The following is a 10,330-nucleotide window of genomic DNA, read 5'->3' as shown; positions in this document are numbered from 1 at the left end:
CACAAAAAAAGAAAAGAAAGAAGAAAAAGGACTTCTGCTGTGAAGTAGTCGCTTTCAGAGCTGGCTCGAAATTTAGCACACTTGAAGATTAAGGGCTGTATGGATCTAGGATACTGCCTCCCTCCTTTGGAAAGATGTGGTTATTTAGAAAACTAGAAATTAGGTGTACATTTGTCATACTGCTAAAATTGTGGGAATGTTGGAATATAAGGATTGGGTTAGGCCTGTTTCCCAGTATTAGAAAAATATTTGAAACAGAATTCATAAACACAAAACCTGTTCAATGATGTACACAGAAAATGAGTTATAATAAATCAACTGCTCTATTTGAAATGGCTTGCCTTTTTTCAGAAGTTGCTCAGTTTATCTCCATTTGGCTTCTATGCAGCCCCATTAAATGTGATTTGTGATTAAATCTGTGACTCTTGTCTTGAGGCCAACGTTTCTAGTGTGGCCATTTATATTACAGCTTATTTTCATCACCACATGGACCACAACACTGGTTTAAACCAACCAAGCAAAAAGCATGCAATAATTCATTAGCAAACTCTCCAGCTGGGGATGCAGAGTCAGTTACGGGGAAAAGTTGGGATCAGCCCACAGCCTCAGGCATAAGGCACCTCCATGAGGCCAAGGTCATGTTGGGGTGTTAAGACATAGATTGGGGTCAGGGTCAGGACCAGGATCAGGACCAGTGAGGCAAACCAGGGTCAGGCAAAGCTCTGGAGTGTCTGAGCAGAACCACAGGTATGGGAATGGGCTCTGTGGCACCCATGGCTGGGCAGGGAAGAGCTGTGGCAGAGCTGGAGACCAGCATCCTACAGCACTCCTGTAGGAACAACCAGTATCTAGACCGCAATTCAGCTGCCTACACATGGAGATCTTGTGACAAGGGAGTTGCCATGGAGCATGTGAGATGCCAGCAAACTGCTAGCAGATGTGATCTAGGACCAACAGCGGACAGGCAAATGGAGACCAGGAGCAATTCCCTCAAATATCAGGTGCCTCTCAAAACTGTGGGCCCATGGAGAGAGCTCCTGACAATATGCTTGATTTAGCAATTCAGTTCACCACACAGTGGGTGCCTAATTTAAGGTAAACTGAACCAGTTTTCATGGAGTATATTGGCTCGTGGAGAAGGAATGTCCTCTGGAAGCCACAAGGAACTGACAGCTGAGCTCAGCTGGACAGGCAGGGTCACAGGAAAAGGTGTTAATCAAAAGACAACAATACATGGACATTCTGTTTAAGGAGACCTGCTCCCTTACAGAGGTGGGTGGAGGTCAGAAGAGAAATGGTGTGAAGATAAAGCAGAAGTAGGAACAAGGTAAAATGAGTAGGCGCAAGGTCCATGATGCTGAGCTGAGGGGGAAGAAACATTATGTGATATCCACAGAATTATACAAGTGGCAGCCAGAGAACTCCTGGAGCTCTGGCACCAGAAGTTTAAGCTGTTCTTTCCTTTTCCCCCTCTTCACCATTCCCATGGATTTTCCTGAATAAATCATAGTGAGGGCTTGCTGACTTCTCAACATAAGAGCCACAGTCACGAATGGTGTCTTGGTGTCTTTCATTAGCTCTTTTCAGGAAGCAATGCTCTCCAAACATATTATCCAACCACAGACTGGTGGATGATGCTCACTAGCACTTTTTTTTTTGTTTCCCTTCTGGTTCACATTTATTTGGCTTAATTAATATTCAATCTGAGGAGTTCACTTTCCGCTTACTCAGAAAAATGAAGCAGAATTCAGAGCAAAGAGGGCTTTTTGGATATATCTGATGATCAGCCTTCAAGTGTGCAATGTCGTGCTATGAGGGGGTGAAGTGCCATCACTTCTGAATCCACTGCAAGGTGCTGCATGGGCACAGACCATGGACCATTTTTTTAAAGGAAAGATTGTCTTTCCAAGGGCAAGCAAGAGAAAATCTGGAAATCTGGCCTCAATTCCCAGATCTATTGCACCATGATGCAGTTCCTCCGTTTTCCAGCACCTCAACTCGCCTCCTTACCCACACATGTTCATAGGCTAAGATGCTCTGTGTCAGTCTTGCTACATGCTATGTTGAAATATTCCAACAAAAGAAGAGAAATGGGGATTCAGGTTAAGGGGATTCCAGTGTGGCGCCAGCTTAGAGGCAGGGGTGGTGGCGGGAGACCCCTGGCATGAGCAGAGGTAGAAGCCAAACATTTTCTTTGGCCCAGAGGTGGAACAGCTCTTGGTGACTCAGTGTATCACAACACCTAAGGATTAGGAAGCTGTCACCAGCTGGATGACGGATCAACAAAGTTGGGAGCCAAAGATTGGAGAGAATCAGACACTCCAAAAAGCAAGGTAGAAATCACTACTCCAAGCAAGAATGTGCCAAAATTTGAGCATCAGGAAATGTTAGCCCTATCTAAACACCGACTCTGATGTTTCAGTCCTTACCTGATGGCGGGTCAGCAACATGAATGCTTTCTGGATCCATGGCACTGACCTAAGCAGGCTTGTTTCCGTGACATCGTGGGTTAACACCAGAATGTGCCACAGAGCTCCCTTTTCCCCTTCTGTATCCCATCACCCTGGGATCAGGGAAGTGGAGTTTCCAGTTTTCTCAAGCAGCAGGAAGACCCAGTCCCCAGGATCTCATCTTCTGGCGAACATCCATCCAGCTCTTACACCAACAGCAGGGCCACTTCCCCCCTGCGGAAAGCTCAGTTCAGTGTCACATAGGAGCTCAGAGGCTAGGCAAGAATCCAGCTCTCCAGGGTGGTATTTGACTACATTAAATATTAGGCCCCACTTTCTCTTTCTGAAATCCCTGTATTTGCTCTTTCCACACTTCCCAAAATCTGTAGCTAATGAGGCTGGGACCTTACAGACAACAGCCTTTGTCCCGCCCCATCTCAGTTAATGTTTTTCACCCTACACACTGTATGTAGCAAGGGTTCTGTGAAGAAAATAATAGTTGATGGGGCATATTTTTTTTCTGCTAACTATCCCTATCCTAAGATGGATTAGTTCCCCTTTGTCAGAACTATAGCGTTATTACTGTGAGTTTAAATAACTATGTATATCTATCCTAATAAGAGAAAATATGGTTTGAATTTCGCAACAGATGACCATGAGGACTTCAAGCCTACTCAAGCCTACAAGTCACTGCAGCTGGCTGCAACTGTCAAACTGACTAGTTTTATTGTAAATTTAAACTATGAAAACCTTATTAAGTTCTGAACTTTCACTGTGATACATGCATCATACAGATCTTATTTTCTTGTTATTCACATTTCTGTGGTGCTAATCATCAGACTAGCCTCCTGATGAAAGAGCATGCCATCATTGCATGCAGGAAAGCATTGCAATGCCAGGAAAAACTTTACAACCCAAACATATTTCCTAGGTTGGTGGAAAGAGAATGCCTCCCACATCAACCAAAGACTGGTAACATTAGCACTGAGCTGGTACTTCTGCTAGATTTAAGAGGTCAGCTGTTGCAAAGGGGTGGATTAGACTGTTCTTTCTCTATTGAAATGAAAGAAACACATCTGCCAGTGTCTAGGTTGGAAGATTAGTACTTTTAAAGTGATTTAATGACTACAGTTCCATCTATGGACATTTCTGGACAAATAGGCAGTGGATGTGTGATGAGGAGTTGCTCTAAGCACACAGAGTTAAACCTAACATATTTTGGTTGGACCCACTTCTTTTAATCTGCCCACTGTCAAAGAAGAAAGGCAATAGATGTGTGGATGTGAAAAGTGGGATACTTTGAGAGCTTTGGAGGTACTTATAAGCTGAGTAGAATCCTGAACTATTGTTGAATCTCATTTCTCTTTGGTACCTTGTAATTGGGTGATTGCAAAGGTTTACAATAACCAACATATTGTAGCACAATACAAGACTATAAAATTGCTTTCTTTTCCTGCCAATTATGTGGTGAGAAATACATGGCTGACATGTCTTGCCACATAGGGAAAAAAAAAATCATTTCCCAATTATCTTTGTATATTTTTGGCTAAGAAGTTTTCTCATGAGTCACAAATCATTTTCTCATGGCATCAGTAGCCTTATTACATATGCAACTAATTTTGTTCTGTAATCTAAAGCAGCAACAAAATGAAAATTTCTGATATCTCTCCTGGCATTCAGTTATGAGAAGCTACAATAATTTTTTCCTTGTCTACTTACAGCAGTAGATATAAAGGATCTCAAGCACACGAATACTACTGTGCTTTCAGGTAAGGAATAAAAGGAATATAATGGCATCATATACAATGGTCCAGACCTCAGCACATCAGTCACCATTTACTATCTTCTGTCAGAACCCCAAAGCAAACCATTTTCATGGTTCTCTTCTTGTACTTATTTATCACATGGAATTAATATTGGCTCACTCTATTCTGAGTGAGATCAAGAGAGAGTTCAAAATTGTTTTCAACAAAAGAGAAATTCAAGATTTCTTTTCATTAGATGACCCTTGAAAAGGAGAGAATACAAGTAACCACATTAAATAAAACCAACTTCAGTACTTGGCAATCAACAGACAACATTATAAATAGAAAATGTTCCACTTTGATGAACATCAAAAAATCTTAATTTATTGATTCCTGCTTGCTTGCCTGTTCTGGGTTTGTCTACCTCCCCCAGGAAGTGGTCTTGCCGTCCTCCATGGGAGACCATCCACTGTGAAAATTATGAGGATTACCATAGGATATACATTTTCTGAAAGAAAACCACTTGACAATGGAGCTTGTATTACTAACTGGCTACTTTAATGTTGAAGTCTTTGTCCTGAGAATGTCTTAAACTGCTGTTCTTACCAAGGTCTGATGGTTTTGAATCTTCCCTGATGTAAAAAGATGTCTGATGCAGTTTAGATCTCTCTTAAGAAAACAGCCAAACTCCTGTCCATGGCAAAAAATTCTCCATAATATCAAACCAGTCACAGGTATGTTGAAGTTGGCATTAAATCTTTAAAGATACATTATGTAGAGTTTTGGGACAAAGGTAAATTACCCTACGAATCTTAGAAAACTTCCCACTGCAGTCCACAAATGAAACAGCAGCATGACTGTATCACCACAGGCATGAAAAATGCTCCAAAGATTTAACTCATCACATGGACCTAAGTAGGAATAACTCACCTCAAGCTTTCCAATTCTTTAAACAACTCAATACATTCTGCTTTCAGCAGAAACCTTCGAGTAGATTAGCAATAAATATTTTCAACTCTGCTTCTGAGATGCTGCAGAAGGCTAGAGATACAGAATCTCAGATATTATGTGAAGGGCAGGCACCAGCAATGTCAGAGAGAGCCCTGTCTTGTTGAATTATACTACATCACACAACCTCAGCTTTCACCGTGTACTTTCAGTACCTCTGTCAGCCTCTAACTACATTTTCCATGTATAAGAACAGACCTGTATGTCACACCAATTGAGTTATTCAGATTGTCTTTCTTGCATGTCTGTCAGCTCTACTTTAGCAAGGAGCAGTGAGGGCTGATCAATGAATTAGGCGCAGACTCTTTCCCTAATCCACCCGCAAAGACATAGATGTCAGGCTGACTGTGTGTAATGAAGGCTTCTGCATGGCCATGGCTCTTGAGAAGACCCTCTTTTTAACATTTTTTTCCTCTTTAAAAGCAGAGTTTTTTTCCTCTTCTCTTTTGGACACTGCTCTCCTTTGCACAGTATCTAAGGAGACTCTATAGACAGTCACCAGTATCATCAGCCCCTCTACCCTCTCTCTGCATGGGTTAGCAAAGCTGGCATCAGGGACCTACCAGCTGATAGAGTTCAGCTGCAAAGGAAGTGTTTTGCTGTAAGACCAGGCATAGCACACTAGCTAGGGCTGTGCCACTACCAGACTGTACCAGACTGACCTCAGCACCAAGCAGCTCTGCAGATCTGGGGGTTGGGGGTCGTTAGGATTATAAGCCCAAACCCAGAACCACTAATGACTTGCTTGGTTTTACTGGTGAGCAATCAGTCTGCCTGTACATCCATGACTGCTGAGTTCAGCTTCTTCTGCAAACCAGCATACTTTCAGAAATAAAAAATGACGTATGAAGAGACAAGAGCCATTGTTAAGGCAGGGATGCCTCGAAATGAGAGTTCACTATTGTCACTGAAAGGTGTTTCAACTTTGCAGTTTTGAGCCTGGCTGCTCAGGATTCTCTGAGCCCACCTGGCTTCCAGATACTGGTGATCTTTATGCAGGAATATGTTGCAAATCAGGGGGGTTTCTTGTCAAGCGTTCACCCAAGATCACATCACAGCACTTACAGTCACTGATGGCTCAGTCCCAAGCAGTGATAAAGCTGAGGGCCTGTTTCATCTTAACCAGCTCACACTGACTAGCTTCAACTACCTCTTCTGGATTGGTCTTACAGCTCTCTGACTGTACTTTTCCTGCCAAGATTGTTCATTTCAATGTTTTTCTTTCAAGTGTCTCAAGAGCACAGCTCATACGACTCCACATAAATCTCTAAATTTACAGCATGTCCCAGTTATACACAAGATGGTCAGGAAATTATGCCTAATAGAAAGCTGTCAGCAGCAGATTATGAGAAGTGTGTGGGACAGGTAACGATAAGGCAGGAAAGAAATACAAAGCTCTGCAGGAAAACAAAAGAAGGAGCAGTGGGTCTGGGTACCGAGGCCAGATCACTAGTTGGCATTTTTGCCAGCTTAATCACACCAACATTTGGTGCTATTTTTACAGCATTTCTCTATTGGCAAAACCATAGCAATCCTACCAGCATAAAAATACCAGAACTTTTGTTGCTCCAGGAATTTAGGAAAACTGTGTAAATCCCAAATTCCTGTTTTGCTGGTGGACTCTGCCTCTAGGTCCAAATTTTACTAAATCAGCCCCCATGTTAGTCCTTCCCTGATGCAGGGATGGGGTCTGGGTCTCAGCACAGAAGAGCAGGGGCTGCGTGAAGGCACTGCCCTTCCTTCAGAGGGCTCCAGCACTCTTATGTCTGAGTTTGTCCATGAGTGAGGACAACATGGCAGGTGAAAATGGGCATGGTAGACCCATGCCTGACCATAAGGTACATGTGCTTTTGCCCCTTACCTCTTCCCTTTTCTAGACTCTGTACTGTTGATCACAGGGCCAGCACCCTCCTCTTCAATGTAGTTCCCATCTGAGTTATCTTCTCTGCCCTGCCAAGATGAACAGAAAGGAGCTTTGTTTTCAATAGCATGGCAGACAGGAAGAAGGCACCCCAGAAGACCTACTTCTAGCAGACTTTGACACCTTCCCTTTTTAATCTTGATAAGAAGTGATCAGAAGAGAAGTGAATGGCTAGGCTGTGAAGCTCTTGATGGTGGAGCACAGGAAGAAACCTGCCAGCGACAGAAGAATGAGAAAGCAATGGGTCATCCTGTGTGCAAGGTGCCTGGTCATTAAGCCTAGACATTCCAAATGGGTTTTGCCCCAGCATCCTCCAGTGGAACTAAGTCATTTCCAAGCAAGATCCTGTTCTAAGGAAAACCCTTGAGCAATCCTGCTGGACCAAGACAGTCACAGCTTTCTGCAGTCAAACTGGCTTTGCAGCCCAAGCAATGGTAAATCTCTGTTCCTTTCTTAAACACTTCTGTAGTTAGAAGACATCAAGGTTGTTTTTTGGTAGAGCCAGTGGGTGTGTAAGGTTAAGCCAGATCATGTGCTTAGCCATTTCTTTTTCCAAGTGAGGGGAAAAGGGGGAAGCTCAGCATTTTAATAAAGACTTTATCTCATCCTTCCCCAGTACCTTGTTCAGATTTGGTTTTCCCGGCAAGCCATTAATTCAGCTGACTTGGAGCTAATCAGCAGTGTTTTGAAGTTAGAGCAGCTTTTGTAAGTGAATCTTGTTATGGATAAGTTTGGGTGGGAGTAGGAAGGCTTAATCGTATGCTTTTTCCACTATGATACCCCCCAAAATATCAGCTACCATCTTTCTCCCCTCAGCATTTTTTCCCTTTGCTTTTCTTTCCAAAGGCCAGGGTAGAATATCCAGATCCCCATCCCTTTTGTTTCTAATAGTTTTCAAACACTCAGTGAAGAGCAGTGATTTCTTTTTTCCCTCCCCTCAGTCAGCTGAAACAGAAACCATGCTCTGCCGTCATCTGGCAGAAAAGAGCAGTGTCAGGGAGCCACATCACAGAGGTCACTGGCAAACTGGACATAGAAAATGATATATGCACTGCCCACAAAAGGACAAACTCTGACTAATGGTAAAGGTTTGTCTTTGGCTTACAGCTATCTTAGCTATTAATATTTGACTTATTTAAGCTTTGCAGATCAATTCTGAAATAGGGATCCAAGGACTTAACCTGAAGTATCTGAGGATTTCCACCTCAAACTCAAAGAAGGGTGAATCAGGTTCTTAATGCAAATACTAGAAGGAGAAAATACTGTCTTTCATTCAATGCTAATATACCAGACCCCACAGACGCTTTTCCCCAGCTGACAAATTAAAGCTTTTATTTGCATTTGGGTCCCTCTAGTGGAAAAAGGAAGAAGCCCGAAGACCTCTGCAAAACTTCAATGAGATTTGCTTTGTTATAGGCCTGCTCAATTTGAAACTGGTGTTTCTGCATCTTTGTTTCCCCATTTAGCACCAGGTCACACCACAGCTTGATATAAATTAAGCTATTGTGATTATATCAGGCCAAATATTATCCCCCCACTCCCATGCTCTGAAGGACTTCACTCCTCACAGCCTCCTGGTTGTCTACATAGCAGTATACACCTTTTCCATTCATTCGGGTGTGTGGTGATGGAGCAGCCCCATGCAGCTGTACAGACTGGGAGTCACTTGGCCTGGGAGCAGTTTTGCAGAAAAGAACCTGGTGTCCTGTTGGACACTAAGTGAACCTGAGTCAGCAATGCATCCTTCCCAGCTTCATACTGAGCTGTAGCAAGACGGAAGCCAGCAAGTCACAGGAGAGATCTTTCCCCTCTTTTCAGCACTGGTGTAGCCACAGATGGAAAACTGTGGACAACTTTGGGCTTCCAAACTCAATGCAGACATTGACAGAACAGATTAAGTTCCACAGAGGGCTACCAAGGTGGTTGGGGGCTAAAGCACATGACAAAGGAGGAAAAGCTGAATGTTGAGCCTGGAGAAGAAACGGCTCAGCAAAGACCTTACCTCTGCCTACAACTATCTAAGGGGAGGACACAAAGAAGGTGAAGTCCAGCTCTGCTCAGATGGACAGTGAAGAAGCTTAAGGCAGCAGACACCGGCCAAAACAAGGGAAATTCGTGACAGACACAAGGAAAAAAAGTGTTTTACTATGAGCAGACTTCAGCAGCAGAGAAAGTACCCAGAGAGGGTTGGGAATCTTCAGCACTGGATATCAAGGACTTGGCTGGACAAGGTCCAGAGCAATGTGCTCTGATATTTGAAAGTCAAATCTTCTTTGCGCAGGAGGTTGGGCCAGCTGAAGTCAAGAGGTTTCTCTCAATCCAAGTTATTCTGGTTTGCATCTCTCACCCATTGAATAACTCATCTGGGCTTCTGCTTTCATGAAGATGATTTTGAAAAGGAGCAGTAACTATATGAGAAATAAGCAAAATAGACCAATCAAACATCTGAGACTGTGGAACAGAGCCAGAATCTGAAGGACAACTGTCAGTCTGCATTCATCCCTCCTAAACTTAGGTACCTTCATTAGGATTGTGGCAACCCAGTCTGAACCTTCCTGAATCACCCTTTGTCTAACCATTGCTGAAGAAAGAAACTAACACATGAAAGAATTCAGTGACACTTTCCCCTCAGCAATTCAGCAGCTCCAGAGAACAATTCTTGCATGCTTCAAATCAAGTTACACTGCTGTTTAGAAATGAAATAATAAGATTTGGGGTTGGGAGGAAGTCGATGTTTCATGCATTGCAGGCAGAGGGGCAAAATGGTCATAATCACTTGTTAAAAAAAATGCTGGCAAACTTGCTTGACACAAGGGTGGTTTGTGTGTTTATTTTTGTGTTCTTTATTTCTTCATTCTTCTGTATTTTATGACTACATGATGTTGTCGGGAATTACAGGCCTGGGTTTGCTCCCACTGAAATAAACGGAAAACTCACTGATTTGTCTACTGCCAAACCACGATTTTTATGACCAGACACAGGCAGGCTTCCACAGCGGTCAGCCCAGCACACGGACAGCCTGGCCCAGAGAGCAACCAGCCTTTCTCCAGGGCAAGATGCTGACTGTCCTCAGTAGTTGGCTGCATGAGTGTTTCCTCTCTTAGGCAAGGGCTGAGGAAGGGACAGTTCTCTCATCTCAGGTACAACTGAACAATCTCTGCCAAACCTTGAAGAAAATATTCCACCTTGAACAGGAATTCCCAGTG

The sequence above is a fragment of the Melopsittacus undulatus genome, chromosome 1, assembly GCF_012275295.1.
Source record: "Melopsittacus undulatus isolate bMelUnd1 chromosome 1, bMelUnd1.mat.Z, whole genome shotgun sequence".
NCBI lineage: Eukaryota > Metazoa > Chordata > Aves > Psittaciformes > Psittaculidae > Melopsittacus > Melopsittacus undulatus.
Note: the sequence above shows the minus strand (reverse complement) of the source record.